This window comes from Pleurodeles waltl, chromosome 2_2 (genome assembly GCF_031143425.1).
Source record: "Pleurodeles waltl isolate 20211129_DDA chromosome 2_2, aPleWal1.hap1.20221129, whole genome shotgun sequence".
In the NCBI taxonomy this organism is placed as follows: Eukaryota; Metazoa; Chordata; class Amphibia; order Caudata; family Salamandridae; genus Pleurodeles; species Pleurodeles waltl.
The window spans coordinates 1,117,735,374-1,117,762,562 of record NC_090439.1 but is presented as its reverse complement, the minus strand read 5'-3'; positions in this window follow the sequence as shown (position 1 = coordinate 1,117,762,562).

Below are 27,189 nucleotides of genomic sequence, written 5' to 3'. Positions count from 1 at the left end.
ACCAGGAATCCTCCTCCCACAACCCTCACATGGTTGCACATCCATGTGCACACATGATAACATGTAACCCACCCGGGGCCTCCTGCCCTTGCTGCGCCACAGCAGCCTTTCCTTAGCACGGCAGCACCGGCGGTAAACACGCGCAGTCCATTTTACCATGAGTTTACTGTGCGTGAGTCCCCGCATTGGAGGCTCCCTCACAGTAAAAAGTGAAAAATCAGGGCAGACCTGATGGTCAGAACCGTCCTCTCACAAAGCCAGTATGCAAGAAAGGAGGCATTTTGCAAAACACCCTCCGAGTCAATTGATAGTATGAGTAGCCCGAAACTCAGAGGTTTGTAAAGTCAGTATCATGTGTACATTTCAGAAATGCATAGGTTTCCTTTATACCTATTTGGTTGGTACACAATAACAACTCATTAAAAGTTGCAGCTCAGTTGCTGGTTCTGGGTATCGTGTTTTGGAGAACCCACAACCCACCTCAATCCCTGTGATCAGAAAGGTCTGTCAGATGTGAAAGTATGTTGCTTTTGTAAATCAGCGAACATGACAAAATATTACAGGTAAAAAACATTGTCAAGAATGGCTAATGCACCTACTCATTTTTAAGATATTTTTTATTCCACCATTAGTTTCTTGAGGGAGCTACATAAGTGGCCCCTTGTTGAATTTAACATTTCATCTTCAGAAATGTATAGCTGCATACAAACCGCAAGTAGGCTGACCCCACAAACATTTGGAAAAATGGACTACCTATAAACAAATGAAAAAACGATGCTAATTGTTCTATACAACTTTGCTTGTTCCTGGAAACTGGTGAGATAGTGATCCTCGCACAGTAACACTTTCACTGACCTCATTTTCTGAAAAAGATACGATTTCTTGCTGCAGGTTTTCCCATTGTTCCCCAAACACAAAAACGTCCTATATTTCGACTATGTTAACAGTTCCTTCCTGGGAAAACTTCAGCCCCAGGGTACCTTTAGATGCCCCATGATGTTGGAAACAGGTCACAGATTTGGCATGGATTCTTTTTATCAAAAAAAAGTTATGCCGTTTTAAGTGTGAACTACCCCACACTTTCAAAAAGGCCAGGAGAAGCAAGCTAGTCAGACACTGAGGCCCATAGTTATACTTTTTAAGCGCCGCATTTGCGTCGTTTTGTGACGCAAAATCGGTGCAAACGTACAAAACACCATTGTATTTTCTAAGTTTGTGCTGATTTTGCGTCAAAAAACGACGCAAATGCGGCGCTAAAAAAGTATAAATATGACCCTGAATTCTAGGTAAACTGATGCATGATAACACAAAATTCTACTTCTAAGCACAAAAGAAATTGCTTTAACAGTGCTAATTCAAGTTTCTTTTGGTGTTATTGGCTGTTTTTGAATGCCCCCATTTTTTAATTCTCCCATTTCTGTTTTTAAATACCCCCATTTCTGAAAAGTCAATGTTTGTTGGAATATTGTCTGGAAGTCTAATTCTTGCAGTAGATGAAAATGGGCCTAAAAAAATGCAAAGTTCTTCTGAACAGAGAGGCCAAAACTTGCCTTGCTGAGAGCCTAAAAAAAAATCTTTAAAATTGCACTAGTGTGCACAAGGAAGTAAGGGGAATCTGCAGCAAAGGGACTAGAGGAGAAACACAAGCCCCTGCAACCACAGTTGGGGTGTGGTTAGGGGAGTTCTGCCCAATTGGTGACCTTCCAGAGCCCCATTCAGCCCATGGCCAATGAATATCTGCGAGATACAGAGAAGGGCTACTGGAATTATGCAGTTGGGTGGCTGTGGCAATTTTTGCATAATTTTTAGATTTGTCGCATATGCCACATAATCCATCAACTGGGGCATAATCAGCATATTGTATCAAAAAAACCTAATTTGTTTCTAGCTCAAATGGTTCAAAGGTTAACAAAAAATACAGTGACGTGTTGCCAAGCAGTGGAAAGTGTTTTACTAATCTGGACTGGTCACATTTCTGTTGCTTGGTGCTATACTTGGGTGTTAAACCTGTACTAACGAGGTGCAACCAATTGTGAGAAAGTGTCTCTGTTGAGTTCCCCACTTACTGCCTGGTCTTTGATGCGGTTTCCAAGTTGTTAGTGCCCAGGAACCTTGCTAACCAGGTTCCCTGGGCCAGAGCTCTTTCCCAAAATTGTTGTGATGCAGTGACACAATTAGCAACACCTTTAGCATCCCCTATAAGTCCCTAGGAAATGGTACTTAGGTACCCAGGGCATGGGCAGCAGCACAGAGACCACGTCTCCCTCATGGATCCAAGTGCACCCATTACTGCCATTGCAGTGTCCTGGTGCAATCCTAAAATGAAAAACCTGTGTAACCTGTTGTAGGAAAATGGCTCCCTGTTGCAGTTACCCCCCCCTTTTTGCCTGATACTGATGCTGACTTGACTGAGAAGTGTGCTGGGACCCTGCTAACCAGGCCCCAGCACCAGTGTTCTTTCACTTACAAATATACCATTGTTCCACAATTGGCACATCCCTGGCACACAGATAAGTGCCATGTAAAAGGTACCAGTGGCACCAACGGCCATGTGACCAGGGAAGGTCCCTAAGGGATGCAGCATATGTTGTGCCACCCTAAGGGACCCCTCACCTAACATGTGCACACTGCCATTGTAGATTGTGTGTGTTGGTGGGGAGAAAAAGGCAAGGTTGACATGGCCTCCCCCTCAGGATGCCATGCCCACAAAATACTGCCTGTGGCATAGGTAAGTCACCCCTCTAGCAGGCCTTACAGCCCTAAGGCAGGGTGCACTATACCACAGTTGAAGGCATAGCTGCATGAGCAATATGCCCCTACAGTGTCTAAGTCTATTCTTAGACATTGTAAGTACAGTGTGGCCATATTAAGTATATGGTCTGGGTGTTTGTCAAAACGAACTCCACAGCTCCATAATGGCTACACTGAATACTGGGTAGTTTGGTATCAAACTTCTCAGAATAATAAACCCACACTGATGCCAGTGTTGGAGTTATTAAAAAATGGACACAGAGGGCATCTTAGAGATGCCCCCTGTATTTTACCCAGTCCTTCAGTGCAGGACTGACTGGTCTGTGCCAGCCTGCTGCTGAGAGACGAGTTTCTGACCCCCTGGGGCGAGGGCCTTTGTGCCCTCTGAGGCCAGAAACAAAGCCTGCTCTGGGTGGAGGTGCTTCACACCTCCCCCCTGCAGGAACTGTAACACCTAGCAGTGAGCCTCAAAGGCTCAGGCTTCGTGTTACAATGCCCCAGGGCACTCCAGCTAGTGGAGATGCCCTCCCCCTGGACACAGCCCCCACTTTTGGCGGCAAGTCCAGGGGAGATAATGAGAAAAACAAGGAGGAGTCACCCACTAGTCAGGACAGCCCCTAAGGTGTCCCGAGCTGAGGTGACCCGTGCCTTTAGAAATCCTCCATCTTGATTTTGGAGGATTCCCCCAACAGGATTAGGGATGTGCCCCCCTTCCCTCAGGGAGGAGGCACAAAGAGGGTGTAGCCACCCTCCAAGACAGTAGCCATTGGCTACTGCCCTCCTGACCTAAATACATCTCTAAATTCAGTATTTAGGGGCACCCCAGAACCCAGGAAATCAGATTCCTGCAACCTGAACTACAAAGAAGGACTGCTGACCTACAAGCCTGCAGAGACCACGGATGACGACAACTGCGTTGGCCCCAGCCCTACCGGCCTGTCTCCAGAGTCGAAAACCTGCAACCAGCGACGCATCCAGCAGGAACCAGCGACCTCTGAAGCCTCAGAGGACTGCCCTGACCCCCAGCACCAAGTAACTCCCGTGAGCAGTGGCTCCACTCAAAAACAGCAACATCTTTGCAACAAAGAAGCAACTTCCAAAGGAACTCACTCTTCCCGCCGGAAGCGTGAGACTTCACACTCTGCACCCGACGCCCCCAGCTCGAGATCCAGAAAACCAACACCACAGGGAGGACTCCCTGGCGACTGCGACCCCGTGACTAGCCCGAGACGACCCCCTGGAACCCCACAGTGACGCCTGCAGAGAGAATCCAGAGGCTCCCCTAAGCGCAACTGCCTGTAACAAGGGACCCGACTCCTGGACCAAGCACTGCACCCGCAGCCCCCAGGACCTGAAGGAACGGAACCTCAGTGCAAGAGTGACCCCCAGGCGACCCTCTGCCTAGCCCAGGTGGTGGTTGTCCCGAGAAGCCCCCCCTGTGCCTGCCTGCACTGCTAGAGTGACCCCCGGGTCCCTCCATTGAATCCTATCTAAAACCCGATGCCTGCTTTGCACACTGCACCCGGCCGCCCCTGTGCCGCTGAGGGTGTGTTTTGTGTGCCTACTTGTGTCCCCCCCAGTGCTCTACAAAACCCCCCTGGTCTGCCCCCCAAGGACACGGGTACTTACCTGCTGGCAGACTGGAACCGAAGCACCCCTCTTCTCCATAGGCGCCTATGTGTTTTGGGCACCTCTTTGATCTCTGCACCTGACCGGCCCTGAGCTGCTGGTGTGGTAACTTTGGGGTTGCCCTGAACCCCCAACGGTGGGCTGCCTATGCCCAGGAACTGAGACTTGTAAGTGTCTTACTTACCTCATAATTTAACCTTTACTTACCTCCCCCAGGAACTGTTGATTTTTGCAGTGTCCACTTTTAAAATAGCTTATTGCCATTTTAACAAAGACTGTATATGATATTGGTTTAATTCAAAGTTCCTAACTTACCTGTGTGGAGTACCTTGCATTTTATGTATTTACTTCAGATCTTGAACCTGTGGTTCTTAAAATAAACTAAGAAAATATATTTTTCTATATAAAAACCTATTGGCCTGGAGTAAGTTTTGAGTGTGTGTTCCTCATTTGTTGCCTGTGTGTGTACAACAAATGCTTAACACTACCCTCTGATAAGCCTACCTCTCGACCACACTACCACAAAATAGAGCATTAGAATTATCTAATTTTGCCACTATCTTACCTCTAAGGGGAACCCTTGGACTCTCTGCACACTATCTCTCACTTTGAGATAGTATATACAGAGCCAACTTCCTACACCTGTCCACTACACACTGCATACAGTATTGGGAAGTCACCCCTCTGGCAGGCCTTTCAGGCCTAAGGCAGAGAGCACTATACTGTATGTGTGGGCAAAGATGCATGAGCAATATGCTCCTACTGTGTCCTTGCCAAACCTGGAACAGAGCAGACATTTTAATGCATGCGCTGGACACTGGTCACTACAAGTTTCACAGCTAAATAATGGCCACTGTGAATCCTGGGTAGTTTTATATCAAAAAACTCAAAACAATAAATCCAAACTGGTACCAGTATTGGATTTATTGCAAAATGTACCCAGGGGCCACCTTAAAGGTGACCCCTGCAAAAGCTAACTAGCCCTGGCATGGTTGCTGGCCAGTTACAGCCATCCTGCCACCACCAGACAAGATTCTGGAACCCTGGGGTGAGAGTCTTTGCTCTCTGGGTTCAGAAAACAAACCCCTCCCTAGGCATAGGTGTTACACCTCCTCACACCTGAATGTACACAGCCCTGCCTGTGAGCTTCAAGGGACTTGCCGCCCTTGAAACTCGACCCCTTGCCCTACTGCTAGCAGCAGATGTCTGGTCCTATTGCAAACCCCCACTTTTGGGGGGAGCAATGGTGGAAAAATGCACAAAAGACAGGAGGAGTGCCATCCCCAGCCTGCACCACCCCTAAGGTGTTGCATGCTAGGTGACCCTACCATTTCATTTCCCTCCATCTTGCATGGTAGGAAAAGAGAAAATCTGGGATAGGGTAGGGGCCTCTGCCTACAGGAAGTGGTCACATAGTGGGTGTAGCCACCCTAAGGTAGATGACACATTGGTCACTACTAGGAACTCCTCTAAATTCCCACTAAATGCAGTATTTAGTGAGCACCCCTAGACCTACAGATTAGATTCCAAGGACACAAGAAGGCCAGCAACAAATAAGACCCACAGCTCGAGAACTGCAATCCTGCTACACAAAGAAAAAGGTGCCCAACCCTGCCTGCTGCACCCAGGACTCCACAATTGCCGATGAGAGGTTGTATGGACAGCATACAAACTCTACAAAACCCCAGAGGACCTCCATCCTTCTGAAAATCGCCAAAGATCTCCGTCCAGAGTGAAGGCATCACTCCCTGCAACAACAAAGCAAAGACCAGTGAAGTCCAGTTCACTGAACAGCAGCTGACCAAGAAACTGGAAACAGCAGCCAGACCAAATTTCACCGGACAGACCCGGAGGATAAACTCTGCAAGTCTGCCAAGTTTGGTGGCACTGCGACCTGCAGTGGCTGAACCGTGCAATAGCCAGTGGTACTGGACCCCCAACGTTGCATATCCTGAAAGAAAAAATGTCCACTCTAGACTTTCTGAGAATCAGAAGCATACTCTTGTCGAGGGACTTCAAAACACATAAGAACCACCCCCCCAGAGTGGCCTTGCTGACCTGCAACTCACCCTCAAAATGACCTGCTGTCTGGTTACAAAGGCACCTTTCCACATAGCTCTTGTCTCACCTCTCTGCTCTGCACCTGGCCTCCCTGGCCCCTGAACCGGAGAATCAGCTGTGTTCCTAGGGTCTCCCACCCCTTGCGACCTCTACATTCCAAGGGGACATACGGGACTCACCTTGAAGTCCCCCGCAGTGGTCCTGCACCAGCTTCAAGGACTTTCAGCAGCTGCTCCCACCGGAATCGGGAGCCGCCCGAACTTCCCTGACAGGTCCACAGGACATCTTGAGGACCTTGATCTAAAAATAAACTGAGACATTGGCAAACGCATTGCCTGATTTTATATGCCTTTTTAAAGTTTTCTCCCATTGATTCCGATGGTGCATAATTACACACAAAAACAAGACATTTTCTAAACTTTGAAAAATCCTATCTTAGGAAGTACTTACCCAATTTTGATGATCTTGGTCTTAAACATTTTCTACAAATCTGAAGTATGTTTGTAAATTGTTCTCGAGTTATTCTTTTGAGAGTGTGTCCACATTTATTGATACTGCGAGTACAAAAACTGCTTAGCACTTCTCCAAGGTTGGCCTAACTGCTTGACCAAGCTACCATAAAAATTAGAGCAGTAGGTGGTCTAGTTTTTACCTCTGTAAACCAAGGTGGGGTTGCTTGGACTCTCTGCACAGTGCACATCATTTTGTACACTATGTAGAGGGCCCGCCTCCTACATTTGGTTGCAGCGGTGGGGCACAAGACTTTGCATTTGCTGATACCACTTTGTCAGTTTGCGGGAATATGAATAACTCTCCAAACTGTCTTTAGCTTAATTGCATTTTTTTTCAATTGACTAAAAATTTTGCAAAATTTTAATCTATCTGCTAGGGCCCTGGTTATGTCCCTACAACAGGAGTTAGAGTTAAACGTCCGTGCTTTAGTTGGCCTTATCTAAAAGGGGGTTCCAAATTTCAACAAAAAAAAAAAGGTCCCACTTTTAGTAGCATAAAACATGTCAGACTCAGAGAACCAGAGCCAGGAGCTCGGCCTGGCTCCTTACACTGTATATAACTATGCCCAGTTAAGGAAACTCTGCAAGCTGTACAAAATCCCTATTGGAAAACATGCTAAATTGGACCAGCTTAGGTTTCTGGTGGCACAGATTGAAGAAGCCCACTACACAGAAGATGTACATGGTGATGCTTCTGGTGGAGAAGAGAATCCTGTGGACAATGGGGATGAGGGAAGCTCCTCTTCTCCTAGCACTAATGCACCCACAGAAGAAGACCTGCCTTTAGCCAGGTTGAACAAAAGACTGGCCCTGGAGGCTCAGCTTTTGGAAATTGAAACAAATAGAAAATAGTTGGGCCTAGGACCTATCTCTGGTGGCAGCATACAAGTACCTTTCAATCTCAAACTTCCAAAAGGAGTTGTCCCACCCTTCTCAGAAGGGGATGATATAGTAAATTGGTTTTCTGTCTTGGATAGAGCTTATATTGGGTAGGAAATTGAAAGGAAACATTGGGGCACACTGTTGTTGGACTTATTCTCAGGATAGTGAAGGGACAGGCTCCCAACACTGAATGAGGCAGATTCTAAATCCTATGACCTTATGAAGGGTACCCTGAACGAGGGCTTTGGATGTACAACTGAAGGGCACCGCATAAGGTTTAGGGAGGCTTGAAAAACTCACGGCCAAACTTGGGTAGAGTTTGTGGACTATTCAGTGAAAATGCTGGGTGGTTGGTTAGCTGGTTACAAGGTACAAGATTATGATGGGCTGTATAACCTTTTCACGAAAGAGCATCTGTTAAGTAATTGTTACAATGAGAAGCTACATCAATACCTGGTAGACCTAGGTTCACTTTCTCCTCTAGAGTTGGGGAACAAGGCAGACCATTAGGTCAAGACAAGGGTGGCCAAAACAACCACTGGTGGGGGGAGACCAAACGAAAGAGGCCAAAGAGCCCCCAAGGGAAAGATGGGAGCCAGAATAAAAACAAAGAGTCTTCTCAAGGCCCCCGAAAATCTGCACAGGAGGGTCGGCCCGAGACTCCTCACAGCCTAGGAGTGGGTACAAAGGTAGCAACTTTGATCGCAACAAGTCTTGGTGCTATGATTGCCAGAACAGAGGACACCAAACAGGAGACTCAAGATGTAAAAGCAAGAAAAAAGCCTCTAGCCAGCCTGCAGTAAATACAGTTGTTAATCTCCAGATGGGATCACAGTTGTGGCCTGACCATGTCAGTGAACCCACAGAGGCAACGCTAGGCACAGAGGGAGGGGTAGAATTATCCTGTGTTGGCTGGCCTAGTAATATGCAAAAATACAGGCAGCACCCTTTGATAAATGGGGAAAAGGTTTAAGCCCTGATGGACACAGGGGTTAGTGTTACCATGGTGACCCAGCACTTGGTCCACTCAAATCCTGGTAGGGAAGTCTTATCCTGTCACCATTGCTGACAATGAGACAACATTCCATCCCATTGCTAGGGTAAGATTTGGCTGAGGGGAGTAGTTGGACAAAAGGTTGTGTCCTCATCCATCCCAGCAGATTGTCTGCTTGGAAATTACTTGAAGCATTCCCCCTGGGCTGAAGTAGAACTGAAGACCCATGCAGCCATGCTTGGGATCCGAGAATGGACCTGTGTAAAGACCTATGTTACGACTAGGGCACTGAGTAAACTTCAGAGAGAAAAGGAAGTGTTCGATCCTGAAATAGTGGACCAACCTTCCAAGAGAAAAGGCAAGAAGACTGGGGAGTCAGCTTCTATACAGATCACAGGTCATAAACCCTCTTCTCTGGAAGAGGACTTGTTATTCCCAGAGGTAACTGAGCCTGCATAGCTTGGGCCTTAACACCCTTAGCTCTTGGGCTCAGGGCAACCCTCTAGGGAGGATCTGTGCAGGGAACAAAGAACCTGTCCCACTCTTGAAGGCCTGAGGCAGCGAGCTGCACAGGAAGAAAAGGGTTGTGTAGGAAGCTGGCTCTGTACATACTATATCAAAGTGGGAGATGGTGTGCACAGAGTCCAGGGGTTACCCAAGAGGCTGGACAGAGGCAATGATAGATAATACTAATGCTCTATTTGTGGTAGTGTGGTCGAGCAGTTAGGCTTATCAGAGGGCAGTGTTGAGCATTTGTTGTACACACACAAGCTATAAGTGAAAACACACACTCAATGACTTAACTCCAGACCAATAGGTTTTTATATAGAAAAATAGTCTTTCTTAATTCATTTGTAGAACCACAAGATTCATTTAGCAGGTAAGTACAATAAATGAAAGGTACTTTACACAGTAATACTTAGAACTTTGACCGGAATCAACAATGTACACAGTTTTCTTTAAAATGGCAAAAAGCTATTTTAAAAGTGGACACTGCAATTTTCAACAGTTCCTGGGGGAGGTAAGTAAAGTACAGTTTTGGAGGTAAGTAACAAACTTATGGGTTCAGTCTCTGGGGCACAGGTAGCCCACCATTGGGGGTTCAAGATAACCCCAAACACCCAGCACCAGCAACATAGGGCTGGTCAGGTGCAGAGGTCAAACAGGAGCCAAAATAACATGGGCGCCAATGGAGACAGGGGGTACTCAGTTTCCAGTCTGCTTGCAGGTAAGCACCCGCGTTGTCGGAGGGTAGACCAGGGGGGTTTGAAGGAGCACTGCAGGGGCCCCAAGTAGACACAAAAACCATACCCTCAGCGGCACAGGGGCGGACGGGTGCAGTGGGCAAACAGGGCGTTGGGTTCTCAATAGAACTCTATGGAGGGACCCGGGGGTCACTTAGGCACGGCAGGCAGGGCACAGGGGGGTTTCTCGGGCAAGCCACCGACTGGGCAAGGGCGAGAGCCGCCTGCTGGTCGTTGCTGCACCGGTGGTCGGTTTGTCTTAGGTCTGGGGGCTGCGGGTGCAGTCCTTCTCCAGGCGACAGATATCTTTGTCCTAGGCAGTCGCAGTCAAGGGGATCCTCGGGATTTCCTTTGCAGGCGTCGTGGGGGTCTGGAGAGGTCAGCCCAGGGTGGACACGCAGTCGGAATCGCCTGGGGATCCTCTCTGGCTATTTGGTTGCTCTGGACACGGGCCAGGGGTGTCGGGTCCAGAGTAGTTTGGACTCACGCTTCTGGAGTGAGTTGAGAGTCCCTTTAAAGGTGGTTTCTTTGTCTTCTTGTTGGACAGGTCCGCTGACCACTGGAGTTTCTTGGTCCTCAGTGATGCAGGCAGTCTCCTGGAGGCTTTTCAGGGGTCGCTGGTCCTGCAGAACGCGTTGCTTCTTCTTTTGCAACTTTTTTGAAGCAGGAAACGGGCCGGTAGGACTGGGGCCGAGTCAGTTGTTGTCTCCTTCCCTCCTCTGCTGGGTTTTCAGCTCAGCAGTCCTTCTTCTTTCTTGAGGTCATCAGGAATCTGAAAAGCTGGGTTCAGGGTCGCCCCTAAATTCTAAATTTAGGGGTGTGTTAGGGTCAGGGGGCAGTAGCTAATGGCTACTGTCCCTGATGGTGGCTACACCCTCCTTGTGCCCACTCCTTCTGGGGAGGGGGGCACATCCCTAACTCTATTGGTCCTAATCCTCCAAAGCAAGATGGAGGATTTCTCAAGGAGGGGGTCAATTCAGCTTTGGACACCTTAGGGCTGGTCCTGGCTGAGGGGGTGACTCATCCTTGTTTTTCTCACTATCCCTCTGGACTTGCCGCCAAAAGTGGGGGCTTGTCCGGGGGGGCGGGCATCTCCACTGGCCTGGAGTGCCCTTGGGGCACTGTAACACCAAGCTTGAGCCTTTGAGGCTCACCGCCAGGTGTTACAGTTCCAGCAGGGGGAATTGTGAAGCACCTCCACACAGGACAGGAAGAGTGGGCACCCCCAGCCTGCACCACCCCTAAGGTGTTGTATGCAAAGTGACCCCTACATTTTATTTTCCTCCACCTTGCATGGTAGGGAAAATAGCCAATCAGGGATAGGGAAGTGACCTCTGCCCACAGGAAATGGTCACATAGTGGGTGTAGCCACACAAAGGTAGAATACCTATTCGTCACTACTAGGAACTCCCATAAAAACCCACTAAATGCGGTATTTAGTGGCAACCCTAGACCTGCAGATCAGATTTCAAGGACACAAGAAGGCCAGCAACAAAGAAGACACAAGGCTCGAGAAATGCAATCCTGCTGCACAAAGGAAAAGGAGACAAACCCTGCCTGCTGCACCCAGGACTCTGCAATCGCCGCTGAGGGGTTGCATGGACATCGGACGGACACTACAAAACCCCAGGGGACCGCTACCCTTATGAAAATTGTCAGAGGTCTCTCTTCAAAGTGAAGGCATCACTCCCTGCAACAAAGAAGCAAAGACCAGTGACCACGGAACCGGACACAGCAGCTAGACCAAATTCCACCTGATGGACCCGGAGGACAAACCCTGTAAGTGTGCCATGTTTGGTGCCACAGCAACCTCCAGTGGCTGAACCATGCAAGAGCCATGGGTACTGGACCCCCAACATCGGACACCCAGAAAAAAAGTCCAATCCAGACTCTCCGAGGCCCAGAAACAAGCTCCTATTGAAGGACTACTGGACACATAAGAATCACCCCCAGAAGGAACCTGCAGACCTGCAATCCATCCTCAAAGTTTCCTCCCTCCTGGTCCCAAGGGCACCTTTGTGCACAGCTCTTGGCTCACCTATCTGCTCTTCACCCAGCCTCCCTGACCCTTGCTGAGCTCTAAGGGTCCTCCACCCCTTGCGACCTCTACAATCCAAGGAGCCCCACCAGATCCACCTTGAAGTCCTCCTGTGCAGTGCTTTTCCAAGTGGTCCTGCGCAGTGGTCCTGCACCAGCTCCAAGGACATTCAGCAGCTCCTCATGCCACAACTGGGAGCTGCTTGAACATCCCTGGCTGGTCCACAGGACATATTGATGAGCTCAACCTGAAAACAAAAGAAGACATTTGTAAACGCATTGCCTGATTTTATATGCATTTTAAAAGTTTTCTCCTATTGACTCCTAAGGTGCATAATTACGCACAAAAGCAAGACATTTTCTAAACTTTGAAAAATCATAACTTAAAAAGTACTTTCCCAATTTCGATGATCTTGGTCTTAAAATGTTTATAAAAATCTGAAGTATTTTTGTAAATTCGGCTTGAGTTATCTTTTCGAGAGTGTGTCCACATTTGATGATACTGTGGGTACAACAAATGCCTAGTACTTTGACAAGATTGGCCTAACTGCTTGACTAAGCTACCATAAAAATTAGAGCTTTAGGTGGTCTAGTTTTTACCTCTGTAAGCCAAGGTGGGGTTGACTGGACTCTCTGAACAGTGCACATCATTTTTGTACCTCATATAGAGAGCCAGCCTCCTACACCAATAACCATACAGTGTTAACAAGTTGAAAAATGGAAATATAAGGAAGTAATATCACAAAATGTGCTGCGTTATGCCACATAATTTGCCTTTTCTTGCCACATTATTTACTCAACCCTGCTGCATCATTTTCCCCTCTCCTGCTGCATAATTCCAGTGGCCCTGGATATAGGGGACTCCGGGGCTCCTCCTCACATTCTAATTTGTACCACTGAGAGAGAACCACAGCGGGAGGACAACCCATCTTGTCCGCCTAAATATACCCAGTGGGCTTCTTGGAGTACCCGCAGGTGTTCCTGGTCATGTCAGATTGCACAGAGTTTTCCAGAGGATTGGTAGTTCACTTTCCAGACCTATCGCATAGATTAAAAGGCTGTCCTGATGCTTATGATGAAGTTCCACCCCGGCCTCTAGTCCGCTTCAACAGACTTGATAACTCTGAGGAAGGAACTGTGCCATCCTGCACAGGTGCTGGAAGTACTGGTGAGGTGGTGCTGTAGCACCCCCGGAAATAACCATGCTGGAGTTCAGAAGGTGAAGCAGCAATAAAGATGTTTTTAAATTTTGCCTTTGTCTTGTCCCATTTGTTGTGGATTCAAAGACAGAGGTCAGATATCAGGGTGTGTGTTTTGACAAATTGCTGTTTAATCGTTTAACATGGAGGTTGGAGTGTGCTTTTTCATTCTCTCGCTACAAAGTGAGAGGGTTTTTTAAAGTGAGCTATCGGACAACCTTACTGGGTTCAAGGGAAAGGCTGGATGTAGGATGTCGATTTAAATAAACTGTACATATATTTGAGAACATATCAGCAGTTAAGAAAGTACAAATGAAAGCACTTTTTTGTAATTCTGAAGTGTGCTGGAAACGGCGATTTTTAATAGGAACAAAACACATCAAGACACTTTTCTTAGTGATGTGTAAATGATGAACATAGTTGACACAATTTCCACACATTGTCGTGTGTGTCATTTATATTTTTATCAGTAAAAGTGTATGTCTGTGCAAATTGAGTTGGAATTTCACTGGAAAGTGTGTTGTGTGTAAATGACAGTGCACGACCACATGATGTTTTGCTAATATATTTGTGTGTGCTCCAAAATGCACCAATGGCTACATACCACACTTTCAGCACTCTCCTGCTGAATGAGCGCTGCTCATTTACCACACGTGGTCTTTGTGTGAGGCTTGGACTTTTCACAGTCCCTGTGACTTCAGTGATGTAACATTGATGGCAGCAACCCCAGCGGTAGCCACCGCAAACCTCAACGGGATGGGCAGACAAGGGGACGGACAGGGGTGAATAAAAAAATAATTTAAAAAAAGAAAAAACTTACTTTTTCCCGTCAACGCTGCCGCCTCCTGACGTGTTGCTGCTCTGCTCTTCTTCTGGTATCCCAGCATTCACTGGGCCACCAGCACAGGCTTCCCAGTAATCCCGGCGCTGCTTTCATGCTAAACCTAGCATGAAAGCAGCGTCACTATTGGTCTGAGCGGCTCAGACTGCTGCTCAGACACTGCCATGGGGTCTGTGCAGTTTCTCCAGCTCGGCTGTTCAACACAGCCGGGTTGGAGAAACTTAAGTGCGCATGTGTGTTTGGCTGGCCTAAGACGGCTGGCCAAACACACAAGCGCACTTAGAAGTGCACAGACTCCCCTCTCACCTCTCACGTGGCCCTGCCCCGCCGCTCCCTTCACATGATACTGGCTGAGCTAGCAGCTGAAAGGTAAAAGGATAATGAAATATCGCATTATCTTTCAGCTCCTGGCTAACCGGGGGGGGGGGGGGTGGGGGGGGGGAGGGGCGGGGGGTAAAGCTCGTTCGCCATTTCGAAGGAGCCACCTCTGAGCACCCCCACTCTGGGAATTGTGCCAGCACCACCGTGGTTATTGTGCTAGGAGTTTTTGACAGTGCATGATTTTCACATATCGAGGGTATTGTTCAGCGCACGTTCAGCCATGCGTTTCCTAAAACAGATTAATAACAAAACGCAACATGCTGCAGTTATTTAAAAAACCGCGAGGGGGCAGGCAGAGCCTGTACCTGGTAAAAACAGGACGCTGCTAAGGAACTCTTCAATCGAGATGAGCTAAGACCAAAACAAGCCCCGGCAAAGTCAACAGCCCCGGAATTGGTAAGAGAGGATTTCTTTTCTTTTTTTAGTATTTGGAAAGCATGAGCAATAGAAATAAAAAAATAGGAGGGGTGTGCCTTTAAAGAAAGAAAAAAAGAAATAATTAAAATTAAAAAAAGAATTGCAGAGCTTGGGGTTCACTACCTAGGTCCACTAGTCCTGGCACCTGATCTCAGTATTTTAAGTGAATGACCGGTGCCTCATTCAAAGTGCAATAAAGCTAACTGCTAAAGTGAGTGACCACTGGCCCTTGACGTGGTTGGGAGGAAAAGACGGATGAAACTTGAAAAGCCCAGTGGATGAAGAGTACATTTGCATGTAACCTGTTCATGATCATTATATTATTAAACAAGACTGGACGGTCAACTAGGGTTTCCTCTGGCGTAGTGCTAAAAGCAAGGACGGACCAAGCCCTTGTTCAAATCTATTCTTTTTAAAACTGAAATACAGTCACCTTTTTTAGCAGAATATATCAGCAGTTCAAACCTTCCAGGGGAGTGTGCGGCTCTCAGTGCCCGAGAATGAATTCTTGGAATATTTCACGGCTGAGTTGCCCCTTCAGCACTGCTATTCATCCATAACACTCCAGGTTTTATTTTACTAACTGGAAAAATCAATAGTAATCCATAATTAAGCTTTCTAGGTCCAATAGATCTTTTCAGATAAGATAGTGAATAATTCACTCTTTCCGAATAATCTTTCTACAGAAAAATAATTCACTCCTAGTTAAGAGATATTTTGCTTCCACAAAAAGAGGACAAATGCAAATTCTCTCGTCTACATTCAGGGTACACGTCTTGCTCCCCTTCTCCCCAGACTCGGCCCTGCCTGGCCTATCTTGCAGGCTCCAAGACCCTAGATCAGCCCAGGTGTTTGCAATACAGACCTCGTGACAGCCAACAAGACTGACCCGCGGTGCATCACGGGACTGTGGCTCGATGGCCACCACTCCCAACCACCACGGACTCCCGAGTCCCACAAAACTAGAACATATGGAAGGGCGGCCGTCCAAAGCAGCTGTGAATCGTAATCACCATAAGGAGGCCAGGGAATGCTTGTAACTATCCCTTCTGCACCTCTCTGCCCCCACCCACGCCTTTTACACTCGTCATCTCTCACCCCTAAACCTCACGCCTGCTTTGAATCACAAACAAGAGGCTGCAACGCACCAAGACAACCCTCTCTGCAAACAGCACCGACTACACGCTTTCAATTGTCACATCGGCCACCAAAAGTCGCATTATAAACCCAATCGAGAACCCGTATTCATCTTTTGCTGCTCACCCAGTGCTTCATTTGTAAACCCGCGAGTGCCGGTGCCCAAAGCTCTTCCCCAGTAGTGCTATTACATTTCAGAGCGCCTGGAGCCGCAGAATTTTACACACTGTAATCTAGAGTAATTCATGTTAATCCGCGTTTTCATGTGTGCCTATATGTATGTGTTAAAAGCTGCATTTTGCATAAACAAAGTCAGGGGCGTAGTTTATCCCCCGCTTTAGCATCTAGAGGGATGGGGTTCTTGATGGGCCTCTTCTGTCTGCAGCTCGGCAGGCAAAGGGTCTTTAACAGTGTGAAAGGGTCAGTGAGTGCGTGAAAGGATGGATGGATGTGTGAGTGAAAGGGTGGATGGATAGCTGCATGGATGAATGAGTGAAAGGGTGGATGGATAGTTGCATGGATGAATAAGTGACAGTACGGATGAGTGAAAGGGTGGATGGATAGCTGCATGGATGATTGAGTGAAAGGGTAGATGGATAGTTGCATGGATGAATAAGTGACAGTACGGATGAGTGAAAGGATGGATGGATGAGTGAAAGGGTGGATAGATAGCTGCATGGATGAATGAGTGAAAGGGCGGATGCCTGAAAGGATGGAGGGGTGAGTGAAAAGTTAGATGGATAGATGTGTGAATTAAGTGGTAGATGGACGGGGTGAAAGGGTAGACGGACTGTTGCATGGATGAATAAGTGACAGTACGGATGAGTGAAAGGATGGATGGATGAGTGAAAAGATGGATGACTGAAAGGGTGGATGGGTGTAGGGTGAAGGAAATGATGAACGGATGGGTGAGTGAAAAGATGGATGCATGAATGCAAGGATAAATGGATGGATCTTTGGATGGATGGAGTGAAAGGGCAGGTGGATGAGTGAAGGGGTGGATGGATGAGTGAAGGGGTAGGTGGATGAGTGAAAGGGTGGATGCCTGAAAGGATGGAGGGATGAGTGAATATGTAGATGGATGGATGTGTGAGTGAAGTGGTAGATGGACAGGGTGAAAGGGTAGATGGATAGTGTCATGGATGAATAAGTGACAATACGGATGAGTGAAAGAGTGGATGGGTGGAGGGTGAAAGAAATGATGAATGGATGAGTGAAAGGATGGATGCAAGAATGCAAGGATAAATGGATGGATCTTTGGATGGATGGAGTGAAAGGGCAGATGGATGAGTGAAGGGGTGGGTGGATGAGTGAAAGGATAGATGTAAGGACAGATGAGTGAAATAATGGATGGATGAGTACAAGGAGGTTAGATTGGCAGCTGGGTGAAAGGGTAGATCAATGGAAAGGTGAAAGGGTAAATGGATGGACATATGAGTGAAAGGGTGGATGGAATGATGAGTGAGTGAAAGGATGGATGAGTGAAAGGGTGTGTGGATGGATGAGTGGGTGGATGGGTCAAAGGCTGGATGGATGGATTGATGGATATGTTTGATGGATAGCCTGAAGTTGGATGGGTAGGTTTGGATATGGATGGGCGGATGGATGGATAGAAGCTGACGGCCTGAATGTTGGATCAAAGACTGAATAGATGACAACACAAAGGTGAAATGGTGGCTATCATCAGGTGGATGGAAGGATAAAGGATGAATGGATAGATGCTTGGATGGAAGAGACAAGCAAGCTGTTCTGAGGAGGGTCGCAATTACTTGCCTCGCTTGTTTGGTGCCATAAGAGCTTTGGTTCAAAGTCGGGCCCAATCAATATTTCACGGTACATTCACCCTTAACAAAATATGTTTTCTTGCATTAGCTATAGCAAGAGTGGGCCTCAAATGCCTTTCACTCTTGAAATAAATGCTTCTTGAAATGTGCTTTCACATTTTTCTTTTCATTCCAGGCTCAAGATAACATGTGTTACTGAGAAGAGCAGGTTATTGTTTGGTTTTAGAGAATGTCAGAGTAGATAGGAATTAATTGGAAGTTGTGATTTACCCCATGCAGTGGGATGAGAAGAATCCTCCTGTAACTGGTCTTCTAGACCAATGAGACATCCAAGGTCACGCATCTGTGCGCTCCTTTGTTGGGCGATAGGAAAAAGGGGAGTTTACCAGCTCCAAGAAGACCTTGCATTGTGAATGGTCCCTGATGTTGGGGAGTGAATGAGGAGGAATGTATTATTTGTGTGTTCTTAGAATAGACAATCAGGTCGTTATCTGACTGCTGTTCTTGAGGTAAACTCTAAAACGCATATCCCCTCACTGCTTTGAATCTTCACTTGGTTCAGATTTAGAACAGCATTTTAACACCTTCTGCTTATAACTTCCCATGTTATTTTAGACACGCTTAGTTCATCACCATCATCATCAAAATACTTTATTTGGCTATTATTTGAGCCATAAAAGTCACAAATTTACAAAACACATGAAAAAATGTTACATTTAAAATACAGAAATATACAATACAATTTAAAAAAAAGAAAAATAGACCTCCATGTCCAAAACAAAGCTTCATAGCACATATTACATACATTAAAAATACATAATTGTCCACCAAATTACCCAACTACTGCAAAAACAACAGCCTGCGACTGAGTCTCTGCAGCAGGCCTCAGTATCTAGAACGCACCTTTAAGGCACTTATTGCAAAATCTAAAACAGCAGAAGTAACCCTTTGATTAACCAACTGGAATAAAAAGGCAAAAACAGCAGCATGAGACTTAATTCCTAGTGTGCGTAAAAATGGGCACAAAACCTGCCGCCTTTGAGACGCATGAAAAGAACAAAACAATACAAAGTGCAACGTGCTTTGTTCCGCTGACAACTGACAATGACAGTGAGGGAGAGAAGAAAACCAGGTGCCTCTTTGAGGAAAACCCACCAGGATGTAGATGGTTTTAAGTCGAACTCTCGTCAGTAAGAATGTATGTTTTTCATTAGCAATAAGCTGCAAATGAAGAGCCGGGTGCGATAAGTAATCATAGGGGGGACTAAGAGGCTGAGCACTAGTGATGCGTTATTTAAAAAGTTCTTTAATCTGACTCGGGGGTGGTGGCTAAGCTATCTGGATAATTATGAAAAGCAGGAGTACCCAACCTTTCAAAACTTGTCTTGATATATTTTAACCAAGGGATGTCTTGGTTCTTATCAAGTCATACAATCCCTGATGATGATTAGACAAAGTTGCGCCTCTGGGTTTGTCCATTTCCTATGTCCATATCCTATGTCATAGCATCAAAGGCAAATGATAGGAACAGGGGGACAGGGAGATTAGTGGTCCAGTGTATAGCCTTCCAAGTATGATGCTATGACAATAATCAAGTACACAGTTCCAAAATTATTAAAGGAAGACACAAATAAAACACAGGGAAACTTAGTGGTTAGGAGCAGAAGAGCCCTCACACACCCAATAGGATGTCAAGCTTCATCATCCGTCAAGCTCCTCGTCAGACCGGCACTGCAATGTCTGACGGGCCACCCCTTTGAAAAAAGAAGGTGGCTCTTAGCCGGAGATCTGTTACCAATGATAGTTCTGCCTAGGATGAACATAAACTATAGGTGTATACAGGAGAGAAAAAACAGGTTGAAAGTAAAATTGGCTCTAAACCGTAACCATCACATTTAATAATTCAGTAATTGGTTTAGACCAAGATTAAAAACTGATATGGGGAGTGCTTACGTAGATGATGCTGAACCGCACTCTCACTCCATGTGGGTAGAGGAAGATGAACACTATCCAAATTCCTATAGTAATAGGTCGACATGTTTTGTGTCTAAGTGGTCACTCAGGATCCAGTGACGCTTCTTCAGGACCAAAAACATAACTTCTCCTGATTGTATTACCTAGACCCAATAGGGATACAAATAAGCAGATAATTTCTGGTCACTTACTCGTAACAACTGCACGTCATGGTCAGTCTAGTCGACAAATCGCCCTGTGAAATATAGAGGCAATAATACACTTTCTATAAACAAGTCGTTCATAACAAGGTTATTTAAATAGTATTTGACAAGCACTATAAAACTAGTGTGCTCATAAGTAGCCGATGTGAAAGCAATCAAGGGAATCATAGGCTTACCATCCCAAATTACAACAAAGGCTCCATAGGAATGCACGTGCCCAGAAACAGATATTGCAGTACTGAATAAAGTAATATACAACAGACAACATTTTGTTAAGCATGAAAGTGTTGAATAAGTAGTCATATCATATTGATAATCATAACCCACACACATCCTAGATTCCAACTATAATGCCCACAATATAGTCACGTAGGAAGAGATAAGGTAATATGTTGAGTCCAAAAAGTAGCATCAGTCTAAGAAATTGACATATCAGTATCCAAAAGAAATAGAGGAGTTGAGTCTGAAAAAAATGCCTCATATGTGATAAGGCAATTATCTGTTTATGGTTCTATACAAGGGGATCACCCCGACGCCAACAGAGTAAGTCAGGCTGATAAAAAAAAAAACACACATTTAAATACCTCAACATTGCTGAAGAAAAGTCTTTGAAATGAAAGGTCTTTGAAATAAAAGGTACATAAAACAAGAAAATGAAGTCAGAAGCATGCAGTAATTTACTAGCGTTTGCTCCTGATTCTGACCGGGAACCTACCCGGGGGCCGCGTTCCTGCATACAGTAGTGGAATGCAGCCACGGCGTTTTTATTAAGGAGAATCGTGAATGAACCCGGAAGTAATTCCGGCGCTCCTATTGGTCATGTATTGTCATGTGCCCAGGGGTGTAGTAGAAATAGAAAGAGGCATGCTCGTAGCAGGAGAAATGTATATGTTTTTTGTCCTGAAGAAGCGTCACTGGATCCTGAGTGACCACTTAGACACGAAACATGTCGACCTAGTACTATAGGAATTTGGATAGTGTTCATCTTCCTCTACCCACATGGAGTGAGAGTGCGGTTGAGCATCATCTCCGTAAGCACTCCCCATATCAGTTTTTAATCTTGGTCTAAACCAATTTCTGAATTATTAAATGTGATGGTTACGGTTTAGAGCCAATTTTACTTTCAACCTGTTTTTTCTCTCGTGTATACACCTATAGTTCATATTCCTCCTAGGCAGAACTATCATTGATAATAGATCTCCGGCTAAGAGGCACCTTCTTTTTTCAAAGGGGTGGCCCGTCAGACATTGCAGTGCCGGTCTGACGAGGAGCTTGCCCAGTAATGAAGCTTGACATCCTATTGGGTGTGTGAGGGCTCTTCTGCTCCTAACCACTAAGTTTCCCTGTGTTTTATTTGTGTCTTTCTTTAATATTTTTGGAACAGTGTACTTGATTATTGTCATAGCATCAAAGGCTGAAGCCCATTATAATCTCACACATTGGAAAGCCCAACCTCTTCATGACAAAAAGTAGCAGGTGGACTGTGGAACTGCCAGCAACTTTCTTAGAAACGTATTTTCAAGTATTTAGGAAGTTTTGCAGTTCGCATAGCCCTAAAATCCCATCCCAAAAGTAGCCACTGGGATACATTTGCTTTTAAAAATACAAATAATTTCTCCTGTCGGCTTGTGGCCCAGCCATGTGGAGAATCTAAAAACAGATAGATGTTAGACATAGTGATTTGTCTTGTCTTTTTGATACACTGAATTTGCATTAATTGAATAATATAATAATTATTTTTCAATTATTTAATATTTGTGGTGTATTTATTTTGTTTTTGTGTAAATGTTTCTAGTATTGAGTTTTTTCTTCCCACAATTCTGTGCCATAGTGGAATATTTAGTCAGGGGGATACACTGACCCCTGTGGGTGAGAGTGCAGGGTCACTTCTAAGCTACCCCATGCCAACATTCAACCTAAAAACAGCATCTATAGTTTTCACCCTTACATTAAGTAAAACACTTCCAGTTGAGATCTACATCACCCAAGTAAGTAAAATGAGGGTTTTTCAAAATTTACTCATCATTAAGTAAAAACATTTTGGTCTTTGCAAGCTTAGGGCCACATTTCATCACCAAAGATTTAGAATGGTTAACCCTGAGGTTCAAGCTATCCATAGAGTTTTTAAAAGTGTCTAAAAGAAGCTGGAGGGCGTTAGCTGTTTGAGCAATAAGAACCACATTGTCTGCATGAAGCCTAACGAGAATTTCTCTAGTGCTCAATTTGAGAATATCTTTTCCCTCCCTAGACAGATGGGCCCCCAAAAAGTTAACATAAATTAAAAAGGGAGCCAAAACACAACACTGCCTAACCACAATGACCGATTGAAAGTCATCTGTAAGGTCCCCTTCCGTACTATAACTGACTCTGGCTGTTGTCCGGTTGTGGAGCCTACAGAGGAGGGAGACAATGGCGCTATAAATCCCCAAATTCAACATAATAGTCCATAACTTTGCACGATCAACCATATCAAAAGCACATGTAAGGTCCATAAACGCAAGATGGACAGAACCTTTCTTGCCCTTAGTGTACTTTTGAATAATAAAGGAAAGGATTAAAGACAGTTCAAGGATCCCCAGGACAGAAACCAAGCTGTAAGTCAGAAGGCCCCTGCGTCTCTGTTGCCCAAACTTCCAATTTGGACAGAATAACTCTACCCAGTATCTTTACTGTACTGTCCAGGAAAGAAGTGGAGTGATAGCAATGGGGAGAGCTCTTATCTCCTTTTTTAACTATAGTAACAATAATGGCCTCCTGCCAGGATTTAACCAGGGGTCCTAATACTGAGCTTCTATCACGTTGATCAATAGAGGAGCCCAGAACTCCGGCAGTGATTTAAAAACATCCACCGGGAGTCTATCAGGTCCAGGGGCCTTGCCCGAGGGGCTGTTTTCAATGGCTGAGGTAGCATCTAGAGCAGTGATTTTGCGACAGGCTGATACCTAAAGCCCAAGAAGGGAGACTGCTCCTGAAGGCCAAATACATTAGAAAAATAAAACACCCAGGGCCTGATTACAACTTTGGAGGAGGTGTTAATCCGTCCCAAATGTGACGGATATACCACCAGCCGTATTACGAGTTCCATAGGATATAATGGACTCGTAATACAGCGGGTGGTATATCCGTCACTTATGGGACGGATTAACACCCTCCTCCAAAGTTGTAATCAGGCCCAAAGTCTTTACTACTAATAACACAATCCAATTTTGAAATAGCCTCGACCAAGGGATTATATGAATTTGCCACCTTCCAAAAGCTTCTGGGATCTTTCTGCTAACTTGCTGTTCTAAGGTCCTCCCAAGCTTTTACCCTTATTTCGGCCATCCACTTTCGAATAGCCTCTTTATAGGAGTTACTAGCCTTGGTGTTTATTTAAAGCGAGTTTCGAGTATTTGTGGGCTTCAGAGCAAGCACTGTCAAACCACCTATGGTTTATGCCCTCCTTTCTGGGCCACTTTAGTCAACTTATCAGCCATGCAGCTATCTAACCTTGTATATGCTGCTATAACTTCTAAAGGACTGATATCGTCACGCAGGGCTGTGCCAATATCGAATTGATTATGCCGTAGGAGGTCTCTATGGAAGATAGCCTTGGCTATCTTCTCCCATTTAATACTTACACCTTTGTTGGTACTGTAATCCATCTGAGGGTAAAAAGTTTTAGAGGACTCTCTACTTGCAGGTAGCTTGAGTTCCAAGGTAAGTGGGTTGTGATCGCTCAAACATGAAGCCCTAACTTGACAGGAATCAACTACTGATAACAGCGGTCTAGAAGCAAGTATATGATCGATGGAAGAATTTGATTTAGGTCCCATGAAAGTGGCAGCTTTTATCAAACTCAGCTGCAAGTGGTCCAAAAGTAACATTACATTATGCGTACAAATCACCCTATTCAATGAGTCACCATATAGTGTATGCTTAAAATGAAGAAGCACGTGATTAAATTAATCACAAATACCACATATATGAGTTTCACCAAAAGCACAGAGATCAATATTAAAAGCTGTTACCCCGATCATTACCGCTCCTTAACAAGGCCACCCAATTTTTGTGCAGAGATACTTCTAGAGCATCCACAACACTTGCCTCTGCATAGTCAAAATGTTTTGGTAGAAATTCACCAATACCATCTCAAAGGGCCTTTGTAATGTAATCAATAGCATTTGCTAATATGCAGAGACCACCTTTACAAAGACATTAGAATACACCAGGGAGACAGATGCAAAGGTCACCAGGCCACCCTTTGCCCGCACGGATAAGGAGGGGGTGGTGGGGTACATGAAAAGTAACAAACCCATTAACTGTGGGGCATCCACTGGCCAAGTCTCTTGACAGCAGATAATGTGGTAACGATCCACAATGTTCAGCCAGTCTGAGGACTGGAACTTTAAATGAAGGCAATATTCTAGGATATTATACCCAAGGTACCGGCTACCTCCAAGGGATCGCTAAGGGAGAGCACCAGGGAGGAAGAATCCAAGCTCTCCTCTGTTATGAGTCTGCTGTCAATCATTTTGGTCCAGGGAGGAAAGAACGTCAAACCTGTTGGAGGAAGACAGCAGGCTTGTTGCTGGTTATAGAACTGAGCATTACTCCTTGTTACCCCTGTCTGAGAGCCATCGCTCTGCGGGGCTAGAAGCCTTTGAGACTGATGGGATGGGTCCCGGGGGGGGGGGAAAGTCCAGCGGATAAAATGTAATACCTTGCTGGTAATTGACTTGACAACAAAGAGAATCCAAAAAAGCCTGAACTGCACTGGGATTTCTAAAATTAATTATCACACAGGCTCCTTCTAGAGGTTTGGGGAACGGACCAATCCAGGCAACCGTCCTTGTAGAGATAATTTCTCTTGAAGCATCACAAGGCCATTACACAAGCGATCCCAGCCAGTTCCTCAAAGATGATTCCAGATCCCCAGATTTAACTCTGGGAACATTAGCCAGCACCATAATGTACAATGTGAATTCTAGGGGCATAGGAGGGGGATATCATCTTGAGAGCTATCACTCACAGAGCCCAACTCCTTCCGGATTGATTCTTTAGAGAGTCCGAGGGCCTCCTGGGGGACACAGGGCCTGCTGTCCAGTTATTTGACATGTAAGTTGGAACAGAGGTCAAGGGGCCCCTAGTCGCAAGGCTTTTTCAGTTTGCACTATTGGCCTGGCGGTCAGGTTGCTGGGCACACTGTCGCAGAGGACAAGGAGTGATGACTTCAGTGCACATCACCTCACTCACTGCAGGGACTGATTCCAAAGTGCAAAGGAGGGTTTGGGGGGCTGTCAAGATATCATTTTCCACACACAAGTGCTTCTTTGACCATAAGGATGATAGGTTTTTAAGTGCCCGCTCTATAGCATCTAAACGTACTCGGATAGGTTTTAGCCTGGAATCCAAAGTGACAAAAATGTGGTCACCTAAAGAGTCTGAGGTATAACCCTGATGTTGCAGACCCCGGCTTAACATGGCTCTCTCACTAATTATGTTAAACGTTCTAATCTTTGCCCTTTTTAGGGTCGAGCCTGCGTCGAATGCGCTTGCGCATGCGTTTCACTTGCAAGACGCTTTAGGAGTTAGAAAAGGGCTCAAAGCCCCGTCCACGTCACGTAAGTGTCTTTCATTGGTTCATTGAAAATCTGCTTGCTTTCATTAGTGGAAGGCTTGCATACGTCATGCCTTTTCCAGTGGTTAGCCCTCCTCGAGTGCAGCGACCAAGTACTGAAAACATGCAAGGCTCACTGTTTCCCGTCAGGTTTGTGGACTACTTTTTATTTTTTGTTCGCAGCCCGATCTCGCTTGGCAGAAGTCGAGCTTTGCCTAACATCAACCCTGCATAGTTAATTGCACTTTTGCCAATAGGTTTCACTACGAGTCAACTGTAGCAGCGCAATCGCGCTGTTTTTTTCCATTTAATGTGGCAAGAAAAATACGGTTGGGAGTTTACAACGACTAATAGCTCTAACTCGGAGAAATGTGAGACCCTATTGCATTGCAAATGCTTGTTGACTTAGTTGCAGCTTCCAGCCTCTTCCTCTTCACCCCCGGAGCTTCAACCTAAGCAGTAACCACCACCACATCTGGTTCTAAAGGAGTAACGTGGAGCAGAAACCGTGGGGAAACAGTACGTTCCAAATTGTTAGAGTCCTGACCAGTTTGCTCCCGTGTATCATTCGGGTCATTAAACGGGCCGGGCCTGGCGCCGGAATCAAGGAGCCTACAAGATGAACTTCCTCTCAAGCTGGTATCAAAGACACGGAGAGACTTTGCTAAGCCAATACAATCTCTTTATTAATAGTGTCTACTGCTCCGGTTAGACATCCATAGTCGTCAGGGCGGGAGCTGTGGCAGGTACTGAAGGGCATATTGTGCTTTACGCATACCCATCTCAAGATCAAAAACCAAAGATAAAAAATTATAGAAAGCAATAGTTAAAAGCTCACCATGAGTAAGAGAGCGAGTATGTTGGCAGTATTCAGCCGCAGGGGAGCCCAAGTCAGTGCGGGCACTGCCCCGGGGCCAAGAGAGGGCCCAGCCTCGTCCAGACGCGGACAGGCCCAGGCTTGGCTCGGGCTGCGCCCGGGCGCGTCCCTCGCAGCGGGAACAAACGTGACTTAAATGCGCCTCCGCGCACGAGTCCAGGGTGGTGGCGGCTCTCCTGCTCCTAGGGCTGTCGGAAGTTGTGGCCCCACCCCCTCCCCAGCCAAAATCAAGTTCACTCTTAGGTTAATTTTAAGAAAGTTTCTTTAAGGAATTAAAACTTTATCTGCTTTGCATTTGGCACTATCCAAATGATTCATGATACAAGCACACGATTATATTCTGTTGTATTAATGACCTTCATTACATTTTGTTGATTACTTAGCTAATGATTAACTGATAATTTGAAATGTGTAATTTGACAATCTGCTAAAAAAGTCTTTATGGTTTTGGAAACCATCCTTTCTGTCATTCTTGTGGAACCACTTGGGTTTCGCTACATTCTAAAATTATTTGATCTGATGCTAGCTCCCAGGTTACACTTTTAGCTGAAATCTAAATGTCCATTCGACAAGTGGCACACTTGATTGGACACTGACATCTGAGATTTTAAGTACTGACAATTGTCCTCCATCAAGTCAAATACCAAGAGTGCAAAATCAAGATTCT